Genomic DNA, 26,061 nt, shown 5'->3' with positions numbered 1-26,061 from the left:
CTTTCTTTTTTTTTTTTTTTTTTGGTTATAACACTAAGGATGGATTATAAACCTGAGGCAGGGGTGGGGTAGGGCTTGATTATGGGACAGAGTAAGACTGGTAGCATCCTGTTAAGTTGAAAATTTGTTTTTGCCAATTAGCAGCCAAATATATATCAACATGGCAGGAGGTTCAATCCCAAATTATCATTTATGAAATTAGAAGGTTTTGGGGAACCCCCCTAAAAAGCTAATTTCAATCCCAGCTCTATTTCACATCATCAAGGCTAAATTCTGAAAGTCCCTCTGTTTTGAAGCAGAACACTAGCATTGAAGCTAGTGTTGTTTTTCTTTTTTTTTTTGTTTGTGTTTTTGTTTGTTTGTTTGTTTTTTAAACAAGTGCCTCAAACTACCACTGTATTACAAAAGTTGGATTGAATGAATGATGAATTTTAAGGAATATTGCTAGCTGTCCATTCATGGAAGTGAGATTTAACTTGGTATATATGCTTTTTATAAACTTCTCACTAGGAATATTATTTGACGCTCTATGGAGCTGTCTGCCAGCAGTTATAGGTAAGCTCTGCTCAGCTGACCAGGCACTGTGAACTCCATGTTCAAACTGTTGAAAATGTGAGCATTAAATTACTGTGTGGTTTCTTCTTACTAAGGTTTTTGTAAAGGTTAAGCTGAGAATTGCCATACTTGGGTGATTAAAGCCTTACTGAAATTTCATCTCACTAGACATTTAAAAGTTAGGTAACTACATTTAAACTGGTCATCATGAGCTCCTTTTGTAAACTGACACAGAGGGCTCATCACTGTGGAATTAATTACCCTCAGACATGCTTATTTTCCTTTACTGAATATGATGCAAAGCTAGAATGGCTGGTTTAGATGTAGATGTTTCTGGTTTAAATACCTGAGAGGAATCAAGTCCTCAATTTCATTGAACCCCACTACCCACTTTTTAAAATTTTGATTCAATTTCCCATACTGAATTGTTATATTGTTTTTATTTGTCATTTAAATAATTATTTGCTAAAATGTTGCTTTCAGCCATTTATGATAACTTTAGTATAATTATGGCTCTATAGAATCCTTTATTTCTTTCTTACTGATCTGGACCTGCTACCTGAAGGATGTATAAATGATTTTTCATCCACTGCAAACTCATTAGCACAACAAAATACAAGAACAAAAACTGTCATGGGATCACAGCTGTGGAAGAATGCTTTTGAGTTATTTCTGAATATTTTCAAGCACATTTTTATTTTTCCAGGGTGAAAAGCAGGTACTGGTTTCTCAGCACTTCTCAAACTGTCAGACATTCTGTATGCTATCCTTTACTATCTTCACTTGCTAATTTAATTTATAAAGATCAACACCATTAAGAAGAACAGATAAGTACAGGTACAAAATATTTGAATACTTTACATTATTACTGGTGCTTGTAGTAATGCATCAGTAATGCATCATTCTTGAGTGAAAGAATTACTTAAATGACTTCTTTCCCCTCAACGTCTCTCAATAGCAGTGTAAGTGAAGTTAAGATCAGAGAGAGATGCACTTTGGTCCCTTCTCTGTGACAGCCAACAGTCGGCTGTTATTTCTCTTGCTTTTATCTCCTTTTTCAAATTTTTCATTGTTTTCTTGGTGAAATTGATTGTGACTGCTGTTTTAAGGATATTAGAGCTCTGTGTCACACTACCACAGGCCTGTGTCTATGTAGAAAGCTTAGCTTAGCTTCGCTTTCTGTATTGCTTATTGCTACCCCTGCTGTTTTTGGTGCACTAAACATGTAATTTATATTGAAGTATCTAGAACTTTGCATGCTTTGTATTTTGTTGCACTGCTTCTTCAGGAATCAGGTCAGAGGAGCTATTCAGTTAGCACAAGGCTTGCTACTTCTGAACTGTAATTTCCAGTTGACAACCAGTTATTGAATTTGTGATTGCAAAATTTGTTGTTTCCTGAAGATCATCTTAAACACCCTGACACTGATATGTTATGCTTTGCTATTGTTATAGTTATGCTATTGAACATAAAATGGCTTCTCAAAGCTTCCATGTGCAAGAGTGAACAAGTTAATGTATATCAAAGCAAGCATGTGTTTTATGAATTGTTGGTTTGTAATCTGTCATATGCAAAACAGTCCAGATAAGATCTGCCACTCATATTCCACAGTCATTACTCTAATAGCTGCAGTTCTTAGTTTTTATGGACACTGTTTCTAAATATTGTCCACTGCTAGATCCTGAAAAGATATGGGAGTGATAACTCCCATAATGTAACTTTTGTTGGAAGATAACCTACCAAATCCATAAGGGCACCACAAAATTTTCACTCTTGTTAATGAACTGGAATTACAAGTCTTCAGAGAACAAAATATCATGAAAGCAAAGGTCATTTGGGTGAAACTGAAAATCATCGACAAGAATGTATGCCATATTAGGTTGTATAGTCTGGGAATTACAGAACAAATATATGAAGAAAACTATACTGTAATGCATAGTCACGCTGCAGGAGAGAATAAATTGCATGTTATGTATAATAAAAAAAAAAATTAAAATTTTCTTTTTATTTATTCATTTTCCTTAACTGATTTTTTATTTCTACCTGTTCCTACCCGTGTTTTCTCCACTTGCTCACTAATCAATGTCTATTGTCATTTATCTTCATTTACTTAAGTTGACTGAAAGATGGGACATTGCTCAACCTAATCTTTCTGGCAATCTCTGTTTGACATTGTTCATTATTGTTTGCCTCTCATTGTCTCGCCATTTCCAGCTGACATTGTTTATCTTTGCTTACCATGCATTTATCTGGTGATTGTTGTCTAATATCATTAGTCTTGGCAATCATTCACTGACAGAGTTCACTTTTGGAGGGTCAGCTGCCATAATTCAGTGCTAACATGAGCAGGAAAAAAAATCTTTCTTTCTGGTGTACTGGATAGAGTCCAAAAGAGGGCTACCAAGATGATGAAGGGGTTGGAGCACCTCTCCTATGAGGAGAGGCTGAGAGCTTGGACTGTTCAATCTGGAGACAAGGAAGGGTGCAAAAAGAATGGGGCCAAGTTCTGGAGGTTTCAGGTATACTGTATACTTGCAGCTAACTCTGTATTTTATATATGTAGGTATATAAACAAGCAGACTTGGAAGAAAATAATGAGTAGACTAGATTTCTTTTCAGATGTCAGCTTCCATTTCTTATCTACAGTTAAATATAATTCATATTGTCAATTAGTTCTGTAAGTAAGTTTGAACAATTGCTAGACTTTTTAGAAAATTTCAGACACCAAAGAGTAGTTTTTAAAAGTAAAAAAAAAGTTTTTATTTTTTAACTGATTTGCATAGACAATATATCCAAATCTTTATCCAAATCTTTTTTTTTTTTTTTTTTTTTAACCAGTCTTTAATTTAATTTAATAGGGTTTTTATTGAAAATGAGAATACACATTTGCTTTCTAATGTAAAGTACTCTAATTTAATCAGGAGTATGTAATTATTTATGTTTGAACAGGTATGTAGTACAGTGATTTTAGAGAATGATTTTGAATTTATGAAAATAATGAAAAAGGACTCAATTTTCTACATATATATCCATTCTAATATAGGCATCATGTCTCTGAGTCACTCTGCCATTTCTACAAGAACTGAAGTCCCTAATTGCTTTTGCTGCAAGCATGCTGAATGATACAGAAATTAGCCTTCTTGCATCTGCTGGCACAACAGTAGTTAAAACATGTTTTAATTCCTGAAATAATTGGAGATCCCACTTTCATTCTCTGTATTTATTTATATATAGTGTATATCTCAATGTAGTAGATACATTCTAGTGTTACACAGGCCAGAAGTGTATGGAAGATGTAAATGGGGAGTGGGGAAGCACTTTTATGCAGTTGGAAATGTCAGAAAATGATCAATATGTTGAACAAAATTTCACAGAATATCTTTGGAGTCCATTAATCAGTAAGTTAGCCTTTTTGACAGATGCAGTCATACGAGATCCAGAAAACCAGTTGCATTGGTTGATATTTTATGTCCTTTACACTAGAAAGTGCACTAAAGGTTACTGAATAACAAATACCTCAGTGTCCACAAAACACAGTGTCAGGAACTCTGGACTTATCACAAAACTTATTCTTTTACAACCTTATCCACTTCTCCCCTCACTTTACAAACTTTTTTCTCTAGCAAAAATCAAGTTCATAGCTGTGAATGGCTCAAGGTAGTCTAAGCTTCAGGAACAAGGTTGTCTGAATTTCCTGATCCTAAAAGTCTTTAGAGGTAGGAATGTTGGGAGGGTACCTTTTAAGGAATACCTATTAATGATGCATGTCCAAGTGAGTAGTCAAAGGAGTCTGTTTTCAAAAAGAAGCTAATTTTTTCCTCATCAGTTTCTCATAACACAGCAAATTAGAAGAGTAACTCATCTGACACATCAGCCATTTTGTTCACTTGGATCACCTAAGCAATTTATCCTCTTCATTTACTCTTCTCAGTGGTAAAAGTCAGGACAGTAAGACTTAGAAGTCACTAGGGAATCAGGTGGGGCTCCTACAGGTGTGAAGCTTCCTTCTTCAGGTTTAATGTTTGTGAATATTTCAATGTCTTTCACTGCACTCCCAACAATATTTTATACTCTTTTCTTACTCTGTATTCATTGTGCACAGCTGTCACTACAGCTAAATGCTGTTGGCCCTGGATTACCTCAATGCTTTGATCTTTCACTGAAAGTAAGCGCATAATAACTTTGGTACTGGACGTAATGATATTCACTGTTTCTCAAGGCAAGACAAAATGCAGCCTCATTCAGCAGAACAACAAAAGTGGGTCATCGTGCTAGTTTTGCTTTAATGTCACATTAGCTATTTCCCTTCACTAACACATTTCACATTTCTTTGTAATAAACATTCTTCAAGTGGTAACTGTTGGAAAGAATTCTTTTCTTCGCTCATTTTTGTCAGAGTGGATGTTGCTGATGTACAGATAAGACCATCTCCTGAAGACCATCGCCAGTTGTTTTTACACTAGTATGCAGTATGTTACTGAAGTGAGAAGAATGGTTTTGATAGTGAAAGCTTTGTTATTCTCCTATTATCTATAAAATTAGTATTTGATTCCATACCTTTTAGAGTCAGTGAGGGTTTCCTTGTTCCTTTGGTAGGCTTTGAAATACACACAGCTAAAGAAACCTTTAAATTATATTATGTTTAAATTAAAAAAAAAATTCAGATGTTAATTTTTCAAAAGCATATATGCTGTACTAGCACAAACAGTATTGGGACTATTTAAGGAAATTAAGACAGTCTTTCTCTCATGTATTTATAAGGCCATTAATTCTTTATCTCTGTAATAATTCTCTATCTTCTAGTTTTTGCTGTTAACAAATTCTTGAATTCTTAATATTTATTTTATTTTATTTTATTTTATTTATTTTATTTTATTTTATTTATTTTATTTTATATTTTATTTTATTTTGTATTTTATTTTATTTTATTTTATTTTATTTTATTTTATTTTATTATTTTATTTTATTTTATTTTTTACTACTACAGAGTTCGCATGACTATGTAATATTGTTGCCATAGTGAACATTGTCTGATATCAAGGGGCTGACAATCAGGAAGAGTTATGAAAATAAATGATGTACTGTTCATAGTATTCAATGAAACTCTTGTTACTAGAGAAACATGATGATGTGTTGAAATTTTGAAAATGAATGATTGTGAAATGAAATAATTCTGTCCTTTACTTTTAATCTAGAAATGGTTTTGTGTTATGTGTGTGTGTATACACAATATACGTATACATATAAGCGCATGATATATATATCATGGAGAAAACTAGAATTTTTAACATTTCTTTTACAGTATTCTTAGATTCTTCACCAAACTATGTTCATGCTGTCACAATGCTCTAGTTAAACTGTAAAAGTGATAGTCTAATTAGCAGACGTCACTAGGCCACTTATGTCAATTGACATTAATTAGCTGAGGGAAGGCAGGAGAGACATATAAGCCTTTCAGCCCTCTGGGGGAATCAGCCAGCCATGGTCCATCTCTTATCTACGCACAATAGAAAAAACAGAATGAAAAGGAGGAATTAGTTGTGGTACTTAGTTTCAAATACCTTGATTGAAATGTTCAAACTAACTATGGGTAGAACGTTGAATCCTAAGAGGACTTGCTCTTGTGCATAACAAGCTTGGAGGATAGAAAATAAAGAAGCTGTGCCTTAAAGGCTTACCTTGTGACAGGGAAGACAGGATAGATCCCAAGATCTTCCAAGATCACAGGTCCTTGGAATGCTGGAGAGGGAAAATCTCATTTTCTTTCAACATTGCAACTTAAATAATATGTTCACTCTTTAGGAAGGGTTATAGTTACCTGTTTCAGTAAATAAATCTAATTCTAGTCTCAATTCTCATATGATTCAATACATGAAAGGAATCGGCATGTATGATCTTCCATTGATATTAGCCATTTATGTAAGAGGAACACAGCGAATGAAACAGAAAATGTAATCTTCCCTTCTTCCCTCAAAATAATATAAGTAGTCTTTGAAGTTTGTATTTTTCAGATGTTTCTGCATGGAATTCACTGTAATGTTACCTATGGTATGTATGATTACAAATGTAAGTAGGCCTCATTCTCTTCCTGAGTTACTGGTTATGTGTTATTTTTTTTTTAGTAAAGTAGAAATTATTAACCTCTGATATTAACGGATCTTAGTCCTAATTTTGACTATGAGTACAGTAAAATTTTTTTCACTGTGTAATGTTAACTGATCAGTTCACATTAGTGCCTTGAAACAATCAATATCACACTGTGTTTAGAATTATCTTTTAAGGGACACAAAGTAGTCAGGTGGAAAAAAAATCTCAAGAGACCAGCATGAAACTAATAAGATTTGCTAATAGCTTTTGCTTTCGTAATTTGAAGAGAAACCAAAGAGTAGACTCTGAATACCCAGACCTGTAATTGGATATTGATCTAAACAAATATTCTCTTTCTAAGTACCTGTTAAAATCACTTATTGCTATTTGTTAGGACACATTATATTTATCTTTATTTCTGTAGAAGTGGTACTGCTGTTCTAAGTTATACAAAGATGCATTAGCAGTACGCTTTTAATAGACCTATTAGATTCACTTTGCTTTGATTTATTTATTCGGTATTTGAGCGTAGGTTGAGTATTCTATACAGCTGCAGAAAGAGGAGTATTGAAAGTAATGTAATTATCACCATTTATGCTGCTATTTATTTTGTTAATTTGCATGGAGCAATGGTTTATGAAGCATTTGTGTGGTATCTAGTTTTAAACCTGCCATACATGTATATGTAGCTTCATACCGTTTACCCTCCAGTTCCACTGAAAGATCCCATTTTCATAGGCATTTTCTGTTTTGCTTTTGCTTGCTTCCTTGTTTTTCATTGTTGTGGTGTTATAGCACAGCATTAACCCAGAAGTTTTTTATCATTTCTTTTCCAGACAGACTCCTGTCAAGTTAAAATGATGTAGTCACACAGGCAGAGATGTGCAAAGAAACAGAAAGTACCAGTGACCCATTTTTCCCTTTGCTGAGTTTCTGAATGATTAAAAAAAAATAATAAATAAAGAAGCAAAAAACACACTCAGAAATTTGGAGAATTACATAAATTGAATAAATTTAAATTTAATAAATTTAATTTAAAATAAAATGAACATAAATAAAACTTTTGTGGATACTTTTGCTCAGGAGAAAGTAAGACTTGAGAGCTAAAGCATAAAGATCTAAGGCTACTTGAATTTTGAGGGTAGCATATATTTAGAATTTCATTTCTAGGTTCCTGGTGCTGTAATGTATCCAGAACTTTATGCTTCTAGGTGGGTTGAATAAACTTCTTGCTCTGACAGATCTTCACGGTACAGGTAAAATTCCTGTTAAGGATCTTTAATAGGCAGCTGAATTGACTATATTGGAAGCAAGTCAAGCATTCCAGATCCTTGACTCTTAACTGAGTCAGAGCCTTCCACACCACAGAACAGTCACAAGCACGCTGTAGATTGTTAACATGAGTGGTACTTTAAATCCACAGTGTGCAACAATTGTACTAATAAAATGCATTACTTGCACTTCTAAATCCTCACTCTACAAATTCAATTAATTTCCATGGAATCCAATTTTGAAATACAAGAACTTTGCTCTTCTGCTGTCACTTTGTAAAGCTTCAGCATCTCACACAGTATTACAATGGATTTCGTATACAAACATGCCATCATGGCTTATGATGTGTGTTTGTAATTTCTAAAGCAAGCATGTAGCCTTGTTTAAAGACAAACTGGTAAATAAAAGTTTGAAAAACATGCATTGCCTTTAAGCATTTCAGTTTCTACCATCCTGTTTATCTCAGAAATTTTGGCAGTATTCCATCCTCCACTCATTTTATGTACCACAATTTTCCTGAAATTTTATTCATTTGAATGCATGTCTTCATCAGTTCTGACTTAGAAAAATAATTGTTTATTCTCTTACTTTACATCAATGAGTTTATTTTATTTATCATATTATAACTCTAATTTTTCCATTTCGATCCATTGCTTATACAATTGTACAAAACACATGAAGCACAGTGCATTATTCACTTAAAAGATAGCCATGGACTTAAAAACTTTGCTGAATCAAGACCTAAAATAGAGCACTTCAAACCCACTGTGTTTTAGATTATTTTATTAATAACCACATTTGTGTGTGTGTGTGTTATTTAGTTTTGTTTTGTTTTTCTAAAAAAACAGTAGAGTTTGGGGGAATACAGTAAAACTTTTCTGTAATTCAGGCAGTCTATGATCTTGTTATCCCTGGACAACAAATATATGACATGCATAAAGAGGACTTATAGCCTTATGCTGTGCTCATAAATTCCTTCCGTGATTGTATATGAACAGTTAACACACTAACACACACATTGTAGGAACAAAAATATAGTATATATTAATACATAAAGATATTTAAATACGGACACAATGCAGTCTGAAATTCTTCAACTGCTCCATTAAGTTTTTTGTGCAAAAGTTTTTTTTTTCAGTTTACACAACATCAGGATGAGAAGCAGAACTGGAATTTGTCATAGCAAGACCCTTAAGCAATATATGTAATTAGGTATTATATGTGATTAGGGGTTTGAATTGCTTACATGCAAGTGGCACAGACTTCTTTAAGGTTAGATGAGTGCTTTATATAACTCAGGAACTGGGAAATTCATTTTATCTCTGGTATTGTGGGAGTGCAACTACTTTTACAGCCTTTCATTTGATGAGTTATAGGAACACTGAAAGACCTTCATCCCATGGAGTTTCAGAGTTTCACTAACCTGTGTTAGAAGAACCAGCTTCCAAGTTTGTGAACAGACTAAATTATCTAAGTTGCTTGAAGAGGAAAAAGTTTTGACAGCAGAGCTCATAGACAACTCTTGGCAAGAAGGACTGTGCTACGATTCTAGAGAGAGAAAAAAAAAAAAAAAGAACAACAACAACAACAGCAAAAAGCATGGATTTTTTTTTTTTTAATTTATTTTTAGATACAGCATTTAGTAGTGTTGTGTTTAAACGACAAAATTTGGCCAAATTAAGGTGTACTGCATATTCAGATGTTCAGCATTAGTCTTGAGGGAGAAGACTATAACTTCTATAAGACTATAACTTAAGGTGAATGAAAATTTATAGGTTGCTTCCACTTTTTGCCACTTTGCTAAGACTTGTTCAGATTTCAGAACATATTTCAGGTGTCCAGTAATGCTGAGGTTACTGCTTAGATTTATACGTTCGGATACATTGATTAGCCTCTGTCTGTAGAGCTGTCTGGTGAATTGCCTGGTGTTTACTATCATACTGCTTATGATTTCTGAGAATATATATCTTTTATATATATACACACATATAGCTATTTTTCATACTGCTATTGAGTTTTGTCTCAGAAACAGCCTGCAAGAAAAAAGTTCAGCTAGGAGATGAGCATAGTTAACATTAAAATTCCAATATTCTTGTACGTTTGTACATACTACCAAGGATTAATGTTATTGATAAAATTTTCAAACAATAGCCTTATCATCTTATCCTTAATTCCTTTGCATTAGCATTAATTATGATGATCTAATTCAGTGTTGCATGAAAGATCAAAGATATAAGCAGGTCAATGGGATTTCCACTGTAATTCAAAATTAATTAACACAAACATTAGTTTAAAGTCTTATTGTGTTTTGAAAATACTCTAAGCATATTGAGAATATATTCTAGTGTTTGTGCTCACAAATGCGGAACATGTTTTATTAGAGCCTAAGCATGCTCATGGCAAGAACCTTCCTTCTGCCATTTTCAAAACTCATTGTGACAGCAAGTAGACAAAATTTAAGGTAAGACATACTAAAACTAGATAGTAGGGGCTAAATTATCATATTGTATAAATTACATAGATTCTTTAAAACCAGTGTAATCACTGTAGATAGATTAATTTAAATATATCCAAGTAATTAGCCTTATATTTCATTACTGAAGGGAAAATGATAAAGCTCGCAAATAAATAAGAACACAGTGAAGATGTCTGTCTTCTGTTTGGCAACACAGGGTCTATCTTCATGACATAGTCATTGTGACTGTGCCTGTTTCACTTTCTTTTTACTTTGGATAAGGCAATGAGAGCATAAAACAGCTGAAGTAAAATTGTGGTCTCCTTTTTGTAGTGAAGATTGTGGCTGAGCTGCTTGATGACATTTAGAGAGTAATATAGTTTAAGGACACTGCTAGACCTGTGTTACCTTCTGCTCAGAAGAATAATATGATACTACATTTGCTTTTATTTGGAATATTTCTTGCCTCATTACTTTCAGTATCAGAGTGGCCCACAGTACATGCTATAATGCCTGACAAGAATAAAGGTCTCCTGGGAACAATATCTGGTCATAATCCCAGATAGTGATATATGATTTATGATATTGATATAGTAATGATATGCTGCAAGATGTAATTCGGCAGATAACAGAATGGTGTTCATTATACAAATTATTGTGATTTCAGAGTGCAAGATACGATAAAGATCAGTGCATTGACATAATTGTCTTTATGTTGGTTACCTGCAGTTTTGTGCTGGTTCATGTCCTGAAGCTTCAAGAAGTCAAGGATTGCAACAAAGGTGAAGGTATGTTAATAGAAACTGGGTTAGGCTGCATTTTAAAAATCTGTTCTTTAGGTTCCTTGTTAGGGAGGAGTAGTACTTTATGCAGAAGTACTTTAAAGGCAGATGTATCTTTCCTGGACATCTAAATAAAAGTTTGTGCCTGTAGGACTTTACACTTACACCCTTCTCTTAATGAGACTTTTATTCTTTACTTTATGAAAATGTGTTAAGAATTGAGAAACTCTTTGTAAAGCTACAATGAGATTAATAAAGATGAGATTAACATAAAAGCTCAACAGTTTTGTTTTTGAATTGGTTGATTCAGAACTGGAAGCCTTTTTATGTTAATCAAGATAAATTTAATTTTTTTTTTTTTTGTTTTAAGATTTTATTCCTATCCTCGCCAAATGTATTTGCATTGTGCATCTTCATTTTTATAATAATAACAGTAATAATAATTGCTATAAATAGAAAATCTGAGGTTTCAGAGCTTCCATTTGTAAATACACTAGAAGTTTTTCCAGCTGTGATAATAGCTTCCTCTACTTAAAGTAGGGTGATATATTGCTAGTGTTGAAACCAGGACTTCAAGGAACTATCTACTGAATACTAGGGCAACTAATTGAAATGACATTATTAACTCGTGTACCACTGCATTATCATTTTCCTTCCAGGGCATTACTTTCTTAATCTAACCAGTACAACGTACATGTACTCTGTTTTTACTTAGTTTTACTTACTTACTTTTACTCCTTAGACATGAGAAGCCATCCAGTTAATGGTTGTATGTGCAGTACTGTGTTCACATTTTGGAAAGAGCGTAGAGCACCCTAAAGAAAATAATTATTATTAATATTCTTTTATGGTAACTGCAGTTTGACATCTGCACAGACTTTATGAGCAATAGCTGAATGTAATTAAGATAAGGAGCATTTATTACCATCCCACTCCTGTTTGTAAACAAGTAACTCATAGCTTCCAAATAACTTGTGCAGAAACTCAGACAGAACGAGTTAGGATAAGAAGAAATAACAGAACATTCATTTTGCAACAATAAATGAAGTAAGATTTCTCTATAAAATAAGATGAAGGAGTAGTCAAGGAATTTAACCTGAGAAATGGCACCTTTTAATCAATGCATTTTTTTCTGTGGTCTAATTCTGCCACCTTTTGTTTAGCTGAATGCACCTTCGTTATGCAAGCACTTTTCTTTGGAACTGAGTTGTGTGATAATGCTCAGAGGAATCAATCTTCACTTCTGCTTTTACCTGTGCTTCTAGCAAGACACAGATTAGACTCAGATCTTTTTCACAGAGTTCCATCTTTGCCAGCCACAGTACTAATGTAGGAATACATGCTCTGCCATTTTAGCAGACTGACCCTTTTTTATTCAATGTCTTTCAATATTTTAAAAATACCTTTTTTTTTTTTTTTAATATATAAAAGGGAAATCATGATGAATAAAACTTACTAAGAGCTCTAGAAGTCAACAAGTTCTATTTTGATAGAAGGGAGATTAAAGTAGAATATAAAAGAAGACACAAATACAAAATTTATTGAAATTTAACAGTACTTCAGAAGATCACACTTCACTGCAGAAGAGGATTTTTCACTTTCGACACAGGGCAATGCCTTTGAAATTCAAGAGCTAAATGGAGCATAGACTGGGGACATCTACTGTTCTCCTCACAGCTGCTGCCACATCATGGAGAATATTGCTAACACAATGGAAAAGGAAATAAACTGCCCATCTGTGCAATGTAGACTGTTTTGTATGCTCATGGTTGATTAGTTAGAGAAAATGGAGTTGTGCTAATGTTAGGGCACAGTTCTGGAACCCAGATTCAAGTCCTTCCTCTGGATGATTAAGGTAAGAGCTTTCACTGCTATTTCCCTATATTTCATTATTTCAGCCGTATTTCAGTGCTACTCCACAGCTGCAGTTTTCAGTTACCCAGCTTTGAGTTTTACCTCACCAGGGCAAGCTCACTGCTGAACTCATGATGTGAGGCTAAGTTCATCTCTGCAACTTTTGTTAGTTACATCCACAGCTTAGCAGAAATGTGCCAAGACTTTCTAGGAGGCTGACATGCTTCTTGAACTCAACTACAACTGACCGCTTTTTTCCTATGTATTTCACCAAATTTATTTTAATGTCTTTCACTGTGTTCTTTCCCCAAAATGGCCTTGGTAGCTCCGGCCTTTTACTGTTTGTAATACACTCAGTAAATTACCTTTAGCTTTGATGCAGGAAAAGAGTGGTTTGTATTTCAACAGTTCAGGGACCCTCAGCACCTTAAACAATTTATTTTTTTTTTAATTTTATTTTTTTCTGGTTCTTTCCAAAAATTAAAAGAGTGTGGAGTGAGAGAGGGAATGCATATTTCTTTCTATACTTACATAAAAGAAAGAGTATATGAAAATGTTAACTGATTTTGCTTACCTTAAGATATCTATTTCAGCATCCATTTCTATTCTGTACATTTTTATTTCTGTTAAAAGATTTAGCTTTTAGTGGTGAATGAAAGAAATACCTGAAGCCTAGTTACTCTGAGATGGAAATGTCATTTTGTCTTTGGTAGCTAGAGGGATTGGTAAGAGGAAACATTTCCCAACATATCACAGAACCAGACAGTATCTAAAAGGTCATTTTGACTAAAAGTGGGAGTTAGAGAAATCTTGTGAAATCTTGAAGCCATGTCTGTCAACCATTATATCTTACTTATCTTACAGTGCAAAATTTGACTGGGTTGAGCCACAGATATAGAAAAAAATGCACCTGCTATTTTTTGATCTCAAGGTCTTTCTCCCTGCTTTCACTTTGCATCAACCATTGCCATTGCTGCTTCTAAAAGACATTATATTTTTTTACATTTCCCTCTTTTAGGTAAAAAAGGTAGGACTGTGCTTCCTCAAATATAGCTTCCATCTAAATACTACTGCTGGCTCTCCACTTCTAAATCCTCAATTTTAATTATAGTTTCAAATATGTTTCTTTATATGTTGTGCTACTTGCTTTGGGAGATTAGATAAATATATATATTTCTAAAATTAGAATAGTGTAATTTTCTTAAAGTCCATTTGGCAGGGTTGATCACAGTTTTTTTAAGTTCCCAGTTAAAACTCTGTTGAGGTCACATTTACTATTATAAAAATCAAGCAACCAGCAAATGAAAAAAGAATTAGAACAAATTAGAATGAAAATGAATTTAATTGTTTGGAGGTGAAAAAACTTTCCAATCTAAAGGCACAGTGTCTCTAGGGCAAATCAGGTTAAAATAAGTCTTTTACAGTTGACTTTTAATCATTTGGAACTTGTTCTTTGAGTGGTCAAGAATCATTTTCTCTGGATTATATGATTAAAGAGATCAAAGGGTTCATTATTGCTCCAAGCAAATGCTAGGAAGTTCTATTATCCTGCATGCAAAGAGAACAGGTCTACAGTTATCTCCCACCATTTCAAGACTTACCCCAAAAGTGCCCTATGCACCTTAATTAGTCATGTATCAAAGTCATTTTTTCACTAGGAGTTAAAAAAGGGAAAAGGGGTGAACTTTGCTCTCAGCTATGCCAATGATGACTTAGTGAAATTAGAGGGGTTATTCAGCTCTAACTGGGGGCAGAATTAGGGTCATGAAGAACACATAAGTTCTTGATATTTGGGATTGTTTTGTCTCTGTTAATTTCCTGAAAATAAAAAACTGGCATTTTACCTCTTCATTTTTTTTAAGCCTCTCACTTGTGTTTCCTGACTTTGATTCAGTTCACTGTTTCAGCTTGCAGCCATGCAAGGAAATTGGTGCTGCTCTTGTTAGATGCTGAGAATGAAATGGCCTCTCTTTGGCAACTGCAGCTCCCAATGGACCTTGTGCCATGTGAGCACTCATCTCAGCCTTGGGATCACTCCAGGGATGCACTTTTTCTCCCTCCAACTTCCATCTGTAATCCCAAGTCCAGATCTACCACTGTCATGACTGAAATGGGGATTTTTCCCTTGCAGTTTTGTTTACAACTGCCAAGTTTTTACTGTTCTTGCCCTTTCAGCTGGGATTATTTTAATCCTGTACAAAGCTTCTTAGAATTATGTTCTCCATGGTAATTCATCTTGGATCACAAAGGGTTATCTGAGAAAATAACCCAACCAAGTCTACTGTAATTTCAATTAGATTAGTAAATTCTTAATTATCATTTTACTTTGATTCTTCAAGAATTTGTGGAGCTGTCCTGTTTTTCTCCTTTCTGCTTCACTGTAAACAGCTACACTCTACCCTCATCTGTCTTGTCTAAGGCATTAATACTGGCAGCTACAGGCTTTAATGACTACCTTTAAATTTAAAGTGCCTTCCAGGGCAATTTACTACCATAGCTGACTTTCCTCAAGAAAACAAAGCAGTAGGACTAACGGGGTTATCATATCACTTAAAAAATAAGTGGAATTGCCTTGTTCAAACTGCTAGTACTTTTATTCTTAAAGGCACAGTCTCATAACACAAGGATTTAATAAGACCTGGACAAAATGTTGATATGGCCGTTAGCCACTCCATAGACTCATGAGGTTGAGATAGCAGTTGGAATTTTTTGTTAAATGAGGAATGTGAAAAATTCAGGCAAAGGGTTTTCCCCTTCCTGTGGCTCAATGTATGAAGCACCATGATACTTGCTGTGTTAAAGAGAAGGTTTTCTTATAGAACTGTCATGTCCAATATATAGATAACATTCACTGTCTTGGATTATGAAGGTATTCTCATAAATGTTCAGTCAAATATTTCAATACAAAGTAATGCAAATGGGAAATAAAATCACAGAACACAATTCATTGTGGATTACATGCTGAAAAACAATATGAGTATAATTACTTGCATTTCACAGAATGAATAAAGGAAGTCTGGAAAAATGTTGGCACAAGAGAGTGCTTATTCTCTTTAAAAAAAATACCCTTTTATATTCAGTATGTACAGCAACACTAAAGCTAGAGTCCAGGATTACTTTTCCTTTCTGTAGTAGACTGTGCTGCCTACCTAAATAATTTTCTTCTCTTATGTTAAAGGTACTGTGTCAGCTGTACCACAAACATTTCATTTCTTTACTTTCAGAGCAGTCACTATGTCTCTTAGGGAGTCCTTACAAATCTATTAACTAAGCTAATGTAAGTTGTGAGTGCACGCTTCCTCTTTTTAGTCACTCAGCAGTTCTGAAAAGTGAAACAATTCTGTGCTTATTTAAAAGAATAAGGAACCTGCATCTTATGACATTCATTTAAATAACTATATCATACTGTTAACTTTTTCAGAATACATTTAATCCAACTTGCACACAAGCCAATAGAAACAAAAAACACTTTTTACTTCATTGAGTTTAATGTTTTATTGATTATAAAATTCTATTTTCTTCATAACAACACTTTGGAGATATGAGAGAAATTTTCTGGTTTCTCAAAATAAGTTTTCCCTTTTTGTAAATTTTAGAAATACAAAAATTTACATGCTTTTCCAGAGACTCAGGATTCTCATGAGAATCCTTCTAAGTGTTTTTCCAAACTATACATAAATTCGAAACTTTCTTTATTTTTCCTAGCATAGATTTTAGCACTTTAAGTAGCAGTGCAAAGATTGTGCATCTCTAATTTATCAAGTACTGAAATCCTTGATCCTTGAATGTTTCTGGAAAACAAGCATGTGGGCTCAGTGACATGTGGCAGAAAAAAAAATACTGTTCTTAAGGTCATCGTACAAAGTTATATGTATATATATATAGAGGTATGTTTGGTTGCAGAGTTGGTGTTTTTTTTGTTTATTTGTTTGTTTGTTTGTTTTTAATAAGTAATGGAGGATAAAACATTGTGTATGGCAGTAGGAGGCAGGATGTTTTTAAATTCCTGTATATTTGCTTGAATATCATAAAGGTTACGTATAGTGAGGCAACTGTAAGAACTTCTCGTGAAGACAGGATTTGAGTTCCACCTAATTTGCATCTCTAGAGATTTGACCAACATTTTTCTCCAAACTCTAAAGCATTCGATCTAAATAGAAGGGATTTATTTATTTATTTACATCTCATGAAGGACAATACAAGTATGTTTTTTTTCAGTGGTTTGGTTAAGGCAGCTAACTATATCTGAACCAACTTTTCTGTCATACAATGATGACGTTACCTACTTTTTTAAGAGCGTGTTGATCATTCTTTTTGGAAGTACGTACTATCAAAAAAGTGTTCATTTCAATTCATTTCAGTGAATTAAGTGGAAAGATGCAGATAAAATTGATTTTACTACATTTTTAAAATTTTACTTTTCCTTTTTTTTTGGTATGATTCAACTAAATTTGCCTTTCTTTTATCCTGCCAATGCAAAACCTGTTTAAATTGGTCCAAGGGAATAACTTTTTTTATTATTTTTATTTTTTTTAACAAATCCCACCCACAATATTTATACTACAAAATCTTCCCTTGTAGCATAAATTCATCCCACTACAAATAATTTCCAAATAGTTTATGCAAGGGATGTTAAATATGAAAAAGGCAAAGCTAAGAGAACACTGTAAGATGTCAGTGGAAACATTGAAAAAGAAGACTGTCACAGTGTGTGTGATTAGAAGTTCAAACAGGAATCTACTTTGTTCATGGGAACATCAATCAAGATGCTGCAGCAGAGTCATTAGAGGAAAGTTTATCTGTGGTGCAGTTAAGAGCTTCTAAGACAGTTTTCTAATACAGGGTGTAACAAAGAGAACGTTTTGTAAATATATCCTAAGATTATGAATCTTTTGCAAGCTTGATTGCATATTTTAATTGAACTATAATTGTTAAACATATCTGCTTAGTATAATTTTATTTTTTAATTAAATCTAAATTCTTGGTGTTAGACAAGAATTCTGATGTCACATTTACAGTTCATTAGATTCATAATTAAAATGTGTAACTTGAATAGAGAATTAGTGAATATTTAATTTGGAAAAGCTTTTTATTTCATTGCCTCTGGAACAGGCTAGGCTAGGTTTCTGAAAATGAATTGTACATTTAACATCTACAAAAGCTCACTGCAACAGTAGGATTTCATTCTGTTACTAGCGTGTTCATGGATATAAGGCTCATACATACTACTTGCTGAAAGTCCCTGTAGCATCTTTGTTACAGGTATGCCTCCATCTCAATCTCACAGACTTTTAAACCAATGCTGCAGAAAAGTCTACACTGCAGAAAAAGGAAGCAAACAAACAACAACAAAAAACACAGCAGTGAAGTATCAATGTTATATCAAAACAAGGTAAATGGAAATAGGATCATGTCTTTTTCTGACTAGGTGTGCTGATTCAGACTATGAAACGTAACAGAACCCAGTGCTAACTTTTCATGTTTGATGGCAGTTTGTTCTAAAACACAATACATATTCTGCCCTCTTACTTTTACTCGAAAAGTAAAAATTAATCAATTACAACAACAAATAGGTATCTGGAACTACATATACTGCATAAGAGAAATTTGATCTCTAGAGAAAGTATGTGTGATGAAAATTCGGTTTACTGAATCTGTAGATTGGCTTTTTATTCTCCAAGCAAGGACAGTATCAGTAAGGAACGCAGTTACAACACATTTTCCTCCTTGGAAACTTGACTCCTTTGGATGCCTTCTGTGATCCCTTAGGGACTGCAGTTCTGACCATTGAAAATTATGTTGTGGAATTGTTTCAGTAAACAGATCAGTAACGAAGGTGAGAAAAATATTTCTGTTTGGGGTAGGTACTACACAGATAGAATGTTTTATGTTACATTTACTACAATTACATGTCACAGGAACCTTGTGCTTTAGTCTGAACCTTTCTTTTGGCCCCTTTTGGAAAGTGCTCAGTTGCTAAATTAATCATATATTTCCTTTCTAAACTTCAGTCACGCTGAAAAGCTGCTCACTGACCTCCATATGGAAGGTGTTCATGCAACCAAATACTAATATCTGGAATAAATGCGGAAAACTTGCTTCTCATGTACTGCAGTTTTAAGATGACTGCTGATGTTTTTATAATTCTAAAATGTGAAGGTCCTTCTGGCTCCATGTGCATGTGTTCTAGGGAGTTGATGCTGTTAGTTTGATGACTTGTATACTCTTTAGTTACTGTTGATTGCACAAAAGTATAATGGAGAGCCACAAACAGCAGTGAAACTTAATGCTTCAGAAATTTTAGTAGAGTAAAAAATTTAAAAAGGTAAGAAAATGAATAGTTGTCTTTAATGTGAATGACAGAAAAGGTAGATAACCTGGTCTTTCAGAACTTGATAAGAAATTTGAGAGGGATGTCTTCTGCACTGACGAATGATAGTTTATTTATTTTTTTTCCATTTCTGTGTTACTTACTGCAGTTGACTGGCAGGAAGGGAAAGACCTGCCCTAAAGAAGATAACCCATCTCCTAGGTCTTGCAATGGACAAAAATCAGCAATATGTCAGTTCTTGCTATGTCAAAACAAATTATTTAGATTAGTTTGTATTTACAGTGCATTTATGCTGATGATACAGGCTGGATATTTGGTAGATGATTCCAAACATATATACTTCCTCAGTCATAACCTTTCCTTACCAATAAGCTTATAACTATGCATATGTTGTATTTGTGTGTGTACGTATACATATGTGTATATATCTATACATAAATATGATATAGCTTTTAAAAAATGACCAGATCAGTGTTCTGTTACCTAAAATACAATCCCTCTATATAGGAACACTCACTAATATAATATGCATATTCTATCAAACCATCAAAATTAAGTATCTCTGACAGGGGAAGTGTATGGATTTCAACATAACTATGTGATATTTTCACTGATGCCTATAAAATATTGTCATCAATAATTTCCCTGTTATTGAATGTCTATGCTTTCTCCACATGAATTATGAATATAGAATTAATTAACAAGTTAAAATATATGATGGTTATATTTTCAAATAAAATTCTATTCAATTGAGTTAAAGTAGTAAAGTAGTAAAAGTAGTAGTAAACTTAAGTAGATTTCAACATAAAAGATCTATATCAAAAAGAGATTATTTTAGGAATGTGAACATTCCATTGCCATTCCGTTGAATATAGGTTCTTTATTTTCAAGGACACCTAATAATTTAATAGTGTTATGTACTGTGTGTTTTTTTGTTTTATTAACAGAATTTGTAAAACCTTATAGTTATAAAATCACTAAATGGTTATCTTTAAAATTTATACTAGAATAAATGAAATAACTATCTAACCTGTTAAAACAAAGCTCCTCTGTAAAATTTCTACCTTGTAGTGATGTATTTGAATCCACTGGGTAGAAAAAAACAACAAACAACAACTATCAAAAACCCCACAGCCTTCTAAACTTTTTGAAAAAAAAAAAAAAAGTGTCATAAACAGATGTTTAAAACTAAGATCTTTTAAATCTTTTTTCTATTTGTTTCAGCTGTAAGTTATCAGTACCTTGTAGACTCAAAGTTGAACTTTTATATCTTTTTTTCAAGACAGGTGATGATGGGGAGAAAATGAAATGATGACACAGAAGCAAAGCAAGTAAGTGCCATACAAAATGTGTAAACTGTTTCACCAGCCTGCCTGATTCAGCTTCCTTTATGTACTGTGAAATCAGAATAATGTTAGCACGTTCACAAAGTCATATTTATTCCTTCATAAATCCTTCTGCTTCAGAAACTAGACAATTAATTTCTGGTTATATGGTTTTAACTCAGTATACGATTGTTCTCCCCTCTTTTTCCTTTTGGTTTATATGCATGGCATTTGTTTTGATGTTACACAATTTAACTGTTTTAGTACTTTCTGTTCATAGAAATGCAATTTATTGTTATTTTTTTTTCCTGTTTCAACTTGTAGTGAAAACAAGTAATTCAATTCTTTAATTCTTTTTGCGTGTGTGACAACCCAGTTTTATTTTGTCTGTTTCAGTCTCTAAGTACTGGAGCTGTTTTTACCCTCTATCACTGACACTTGCAGCCCTAATGAGTGTTTCAGTAGAGGCTCTGCTACAGAAAATGCAACAGACATATGCTTAAATATTAAATCTGCACTTGTGTGCAGAATTGTAAAATATAATGGAATATTATCATATTAAGAGGTTCATTTTTTCTGTTCTTGGATCTCAAATACATGTTATATAAAGCATGAAAAACAAGAAGGCTCTCTCAAATGAACACTGTCTAGATAAATGTACTAAAGTGCAGTGACTCAAGGCAAGATGTTTTAAGTAAATTTATATATATTTGGACTATTACAGGCTACAAAATCAGTTTTATGGTATGGATTCTTAATATGGTAAATATATGGCATCTAAGCTTCTAGTACTAATGACAATTTGAGACTTAAATAGATGCAGTGCACATGTCCTGTCTTTATCAACTCCATCTGTAAAACATAGATCACCCTCTTTTAGTCCCGAGCACCACTGAGAAAGCTATCTTCTAAACATTATTTCTAAAATCCAATATAAGTAAATATCTGTGGCAGCTGTCTACCAGTTTCACTTACTTCTTGTCAGAGCATTGAATCTGATCAGTTCTTCACTTACTTCTTGTCAGAGCATTGAATCTGATCAGTTCTCTTAATGTTTCCACGTACACTGTTTTCTCTGGTTCTTAATAGTCATCTGGCAGCTTTGAGAAAATGATTATCAATGAAAGACAAATACCAACTTAAAGAAATCTGTTCTAAGAAATAAACTCAGAAAATGTAATTGAGTCTATAAATAGAAAATCAAAGCTTGCTGTTGAAGTAGGAAACAATGGAATATTTTTCAGTATAGAGGCATTTTTCTTTTCTTTAAGACAGGTCCTATTTTTGCTCCACAGAAATAAATGTAATAAAAATATCAGTACCAAGGACTTTAATTACAGAAGGATTAAATCCCTAAATATTGATTGACATCTATAATGGAAATAAAATTGGGACTTGAAGCACAAATACTGATATAAGGAAAAATGTATGCTAGCGTAGCTGTCATCAATTCAAAATCAATGATACTTCTCTGTAGTGCTCTGCCTAGCATTTCTCATTTGTCACTGGGAACTCATAAATATTTAGTTCAGTTTCTATATTTCCTGAGAATTCTAAATATATCAGATAGGGTCAAAAGCTTTATCTCTAAACCAACTAATGCAAGAGAATTTACATCAGAAAATATAATATTGGTTTTGATATGATTGAAATAATACATTTCAGTTTAGAGTAATACTTTAGTAATACTCTCACCTTACTTAATGCCCGTGTTTAATAGGTATAAATCCAGAGAGGCCAGTAAAGTACAGAGAATTTGACACATCTCAGAGAACGTGGGTATTATTTGATTTGTTCTGTTAGCACATCCTATCTCAGAACTAGATGGTAAGCCACATGATGCCTGGGGACATGCCCAAAGCTCTCCCTCAGGCTCTCACTCATTGCTGTTTTTCAATGCCACTTGCCACTTTGATTGCAGTTTGAACCCTTGACTCATGAGTAGAGAGAATAACTCCACTCTCCCTTAGACCATTTGGGAGTCGTTTATGTTCAGCTCTTACTGGATCAAGCCATGAAAGAAACATGAAGATAGAACCAGTCGTACATTTTTTGTTTTTACAATGGCTTCCTTAAGTACACACTCATGATGATTAATTTCAGTCTTTCCTAAGTTTAAGGAAACAGCTGTTTCCAAGTCAGTCAAACTTGTTTAAAGTTAAGATCTATTTTAATTCTGACATGTGCTATACTTATAAGGATAGTGGCTACACATTTTGGTCATCTCTGATCAAAGTAAGTCACTTCAACAAACTGAAAGTATTTCTTTTTTTTTTTTTTTTTTCAATCAATTATTATTTTTTTTTTCTCTCTCTCTCTCTCTTTTTTTTCTTTTTTTTAATTATATTTGTATATTATAGTGTATGAGAAGATATCCTGATTCCATTTAATATATATGTATATATATTTGTTCTTGCTATAATTGATATTTTAGTATTGATTATTTTTCATGCTTTCTATTAAAATAATTTCATATTTGTATGTTTACTATTCATTAAATTTTTCAACAAAAACACCTTTCGAAAATGTTGGAATTTTTCTCTCCGCCATTATCCACACAGTTCCTTTATACAACTGAAAAGCAATACAATGGATATGAAATTGGAGTTTTAAAAAATATTTTCTCGGAGAAGAATTTGAACATACAGTCAAAACAGATGACACATCAGGATCATATTCAGTGTTTACTTTAGCAAGCTAAATACTTTATCTCAAGCTTATGAAAAAGGTTATTGAAATATTGTGAAGTAATTGCACATCCTTTAAATTAATGGAAAAATTCTTTTCTAAAAAAATGGCAAAATAATTTCCATCTTGAATGGAATGATATTATGGAAATATTACAATTTAAACTCATAACTGTAAAAAACTTACATTGTTACGAGAACAGTATTTTGAACATATGTGATGTTTAATTACCTTTTCACAGTTTTTTGAGCACTGCTGTTTTAAAATAATTAGGCTGGCTAAGATAGAAAATATTTGCCATGTTAGTGCAAGCTGTTTCATTTTGTTAGATGTATTGTGGATTAATAGATTATGAAGATAGCTTTAGAATGCATTTTCCCTCCTTTAGCTCAGATTTTTCTGATATTTTCTGTATTGGTCACAATAATAAACAGACAAAACCTTTTGCCATATGAAAATGATACTATGCACAAAGAATGCCTTTGATAAGTATGGTGATAATTAAGTTTTCTCATTTATCTTACACAATTTTTGACAAGGAATAACAAACATTCTAAGTAACTCTGACTTGTTAATCAGTATTTTTTTTATCACTAGTGGAGTACTCAGCGTTCCTTTATTGTCTTAATGTAATTTTGTAATTTCCTTTTTTTTTTTTTTTTTTTTTTTCCTTTAATGAATCTGGAAGAACCAGGAATACCTTCAGAAACTTTTTCTGATTTACTCTGAAATTGCTGCAGTTCTTCAAAAATATATTCTTTTTCATATAAATACTTAGTTAAAGTGTACTTTAAGTTATAATACTTTATAATACTTTTATAATACTTTATGTATTTTAAGTTACAATTTTAAGTTATTAAGGTCTAGATCAATTGTAACATATCTTATTAGTTAATAGAGGTAAAAAAACCAAGAAGACAATAAATATATGTTGATTCATTTTTGAAGAGAGACAAATCATTTAAAAGGAGAAGAGACTGATTACACACCCTGATTAGGAATTTCTTAAGTGAAGCACCTGCTTTTCACAGCTGTGGTCTCTGAAGATGTATAGAAAAAAATATTTTCTCTTTGCAGTGCAATCACTTTAATTAAATTCTGTAATTAAAGTATGGATATTATATTAATATTTTGAAATTTGGGCCAGAGGAGAGGGAGGAAAGAATTGACTGATAGATGGCAGGGGAATAAATGAAGATGGTGGGAAGATAAATGCAGCAGAAAGACAAACTAAGAAACATACTACTTCATTTGGAGTTATTCTGTTTCCTGTATTTTGCTGTTATTGACCTGTAGGGAAAACTTAAAGTACTAATGAAGTGTTCTAAGCCGCGGTGTCACTGCAATTTAATAAGTTGCTATTTCTTGATTGAGTCTCAGTAACTGACTCTGTGATTCTCTAAGTTTATTCCAAGTGCAGAATTAAACATTAGCTCAAAACTTTATAATTACTCCATAAACGATATTAGTTGTTTTTGAAGACAAAGAGAGGGTGTCACTGCAAGAGAAAATTAATATAAACTGAATATGTATAAATATTGTAAACTGGAAGCACTAGATAAATCTATTTTGCATTCCTACGATGGTAGGTATTTTACTACACAAGGTTCTTTAAAGCTAACTTGGTATTTGTTCCTTGCAAAAAAAGTGATGATTTTTTTTTTTTTGTGTGTGTGTGGGGGGGCAAGACTGTTTGTCAACTGTCATTATGAATTTCCACTGCTAACTAGTATAATTTTGAAAGAAGCTTCATAACAGCAAGTAGTACTAATCCATCACATTTGCAAAACATAGTAAAACATGAATTTTTACATAAAACATGAATTTTTACATATCTTTTTACATACCAATGTAAAAAGATACTCACTGAGCTCTTTGCTGAGGCACCTTGCAAGAATAAAGACTACAACGAGCTGAAAGACCAAAGCCTACATCTAACCAGAACACAGACAGCGTATCTGGCAACAAGCCTTTCATAAGGATTTAGCTGCAGCCTTTCTACCAACTTTGGTGACCTCAGTGATCTTGCTCTGTGACAAAATTTCTGCAATGCTCCAAGACAGTCATAGATCATGCCCTCCTTTGTTTGAAGATGGAACTAGACTCTTTTGGACCCCAACTTAATGTACTGTGTGTTCTTTTTTGTGAATTTGCCATATCTCCACTGTAAATACATTTTTATAAACCTAAAAACCCGAAATTAATCTAGCTACAAGCAGGAAAGCATAAGATAAAAAAGCTATTTTTCTTTTCCTGCAGGTGTTTGAGTTAGTTAGGAACCAAAACACATGCTTCCTACAGTGAGAGAAATCAAAGCATCCATATGAAAGCAAAGAACACTACCTCTTCAAGTAAAATAAACAAGGTAACTTTTCATAGTTTTTATTTACAGGAGGAAGCTACAAAACTACTGTGGCTGCAATTATATGGATGCAGCAGCTTTCTAAATATGAAATAATATATAGATTACATGTTGATCTGTTTATTTTGGTTTGTACTTTCAGAATTTTTGGTTATTTTAATACTGACTGGCATGAAAAATCCACAGGATTCTGCACTTTCCATTTTCTTCTCACTGTGCTTGCTGACTCCACAAAATGCTGAATCTTAATTTCACTTAAGATTTTCCATAGTAGCAAAGGCATTATAGAAGAAGTAAATACACTTCTAAAGTACTGTGGACTCAAAAAGGGTACATTCCTTTTGCTTTTC

Source organism: Anas platyrhynchos, chromosome 9 (genome assembly GCF_047663525.1).
Source record: "Anas platyrhynchos isolate ZD024472 breed Pekin duck chromosome 9, IASCAAS_PekinDuck_T2T, whole genome shotgun sequence".
NCBI lineage: Eukaryota > Metazoa > Chordata > Aves > Anseriformes > Anatidae > Anas > Anas platyrhynchos.
Note: the sequence above shows the minus strand (reverse complement) of the source record.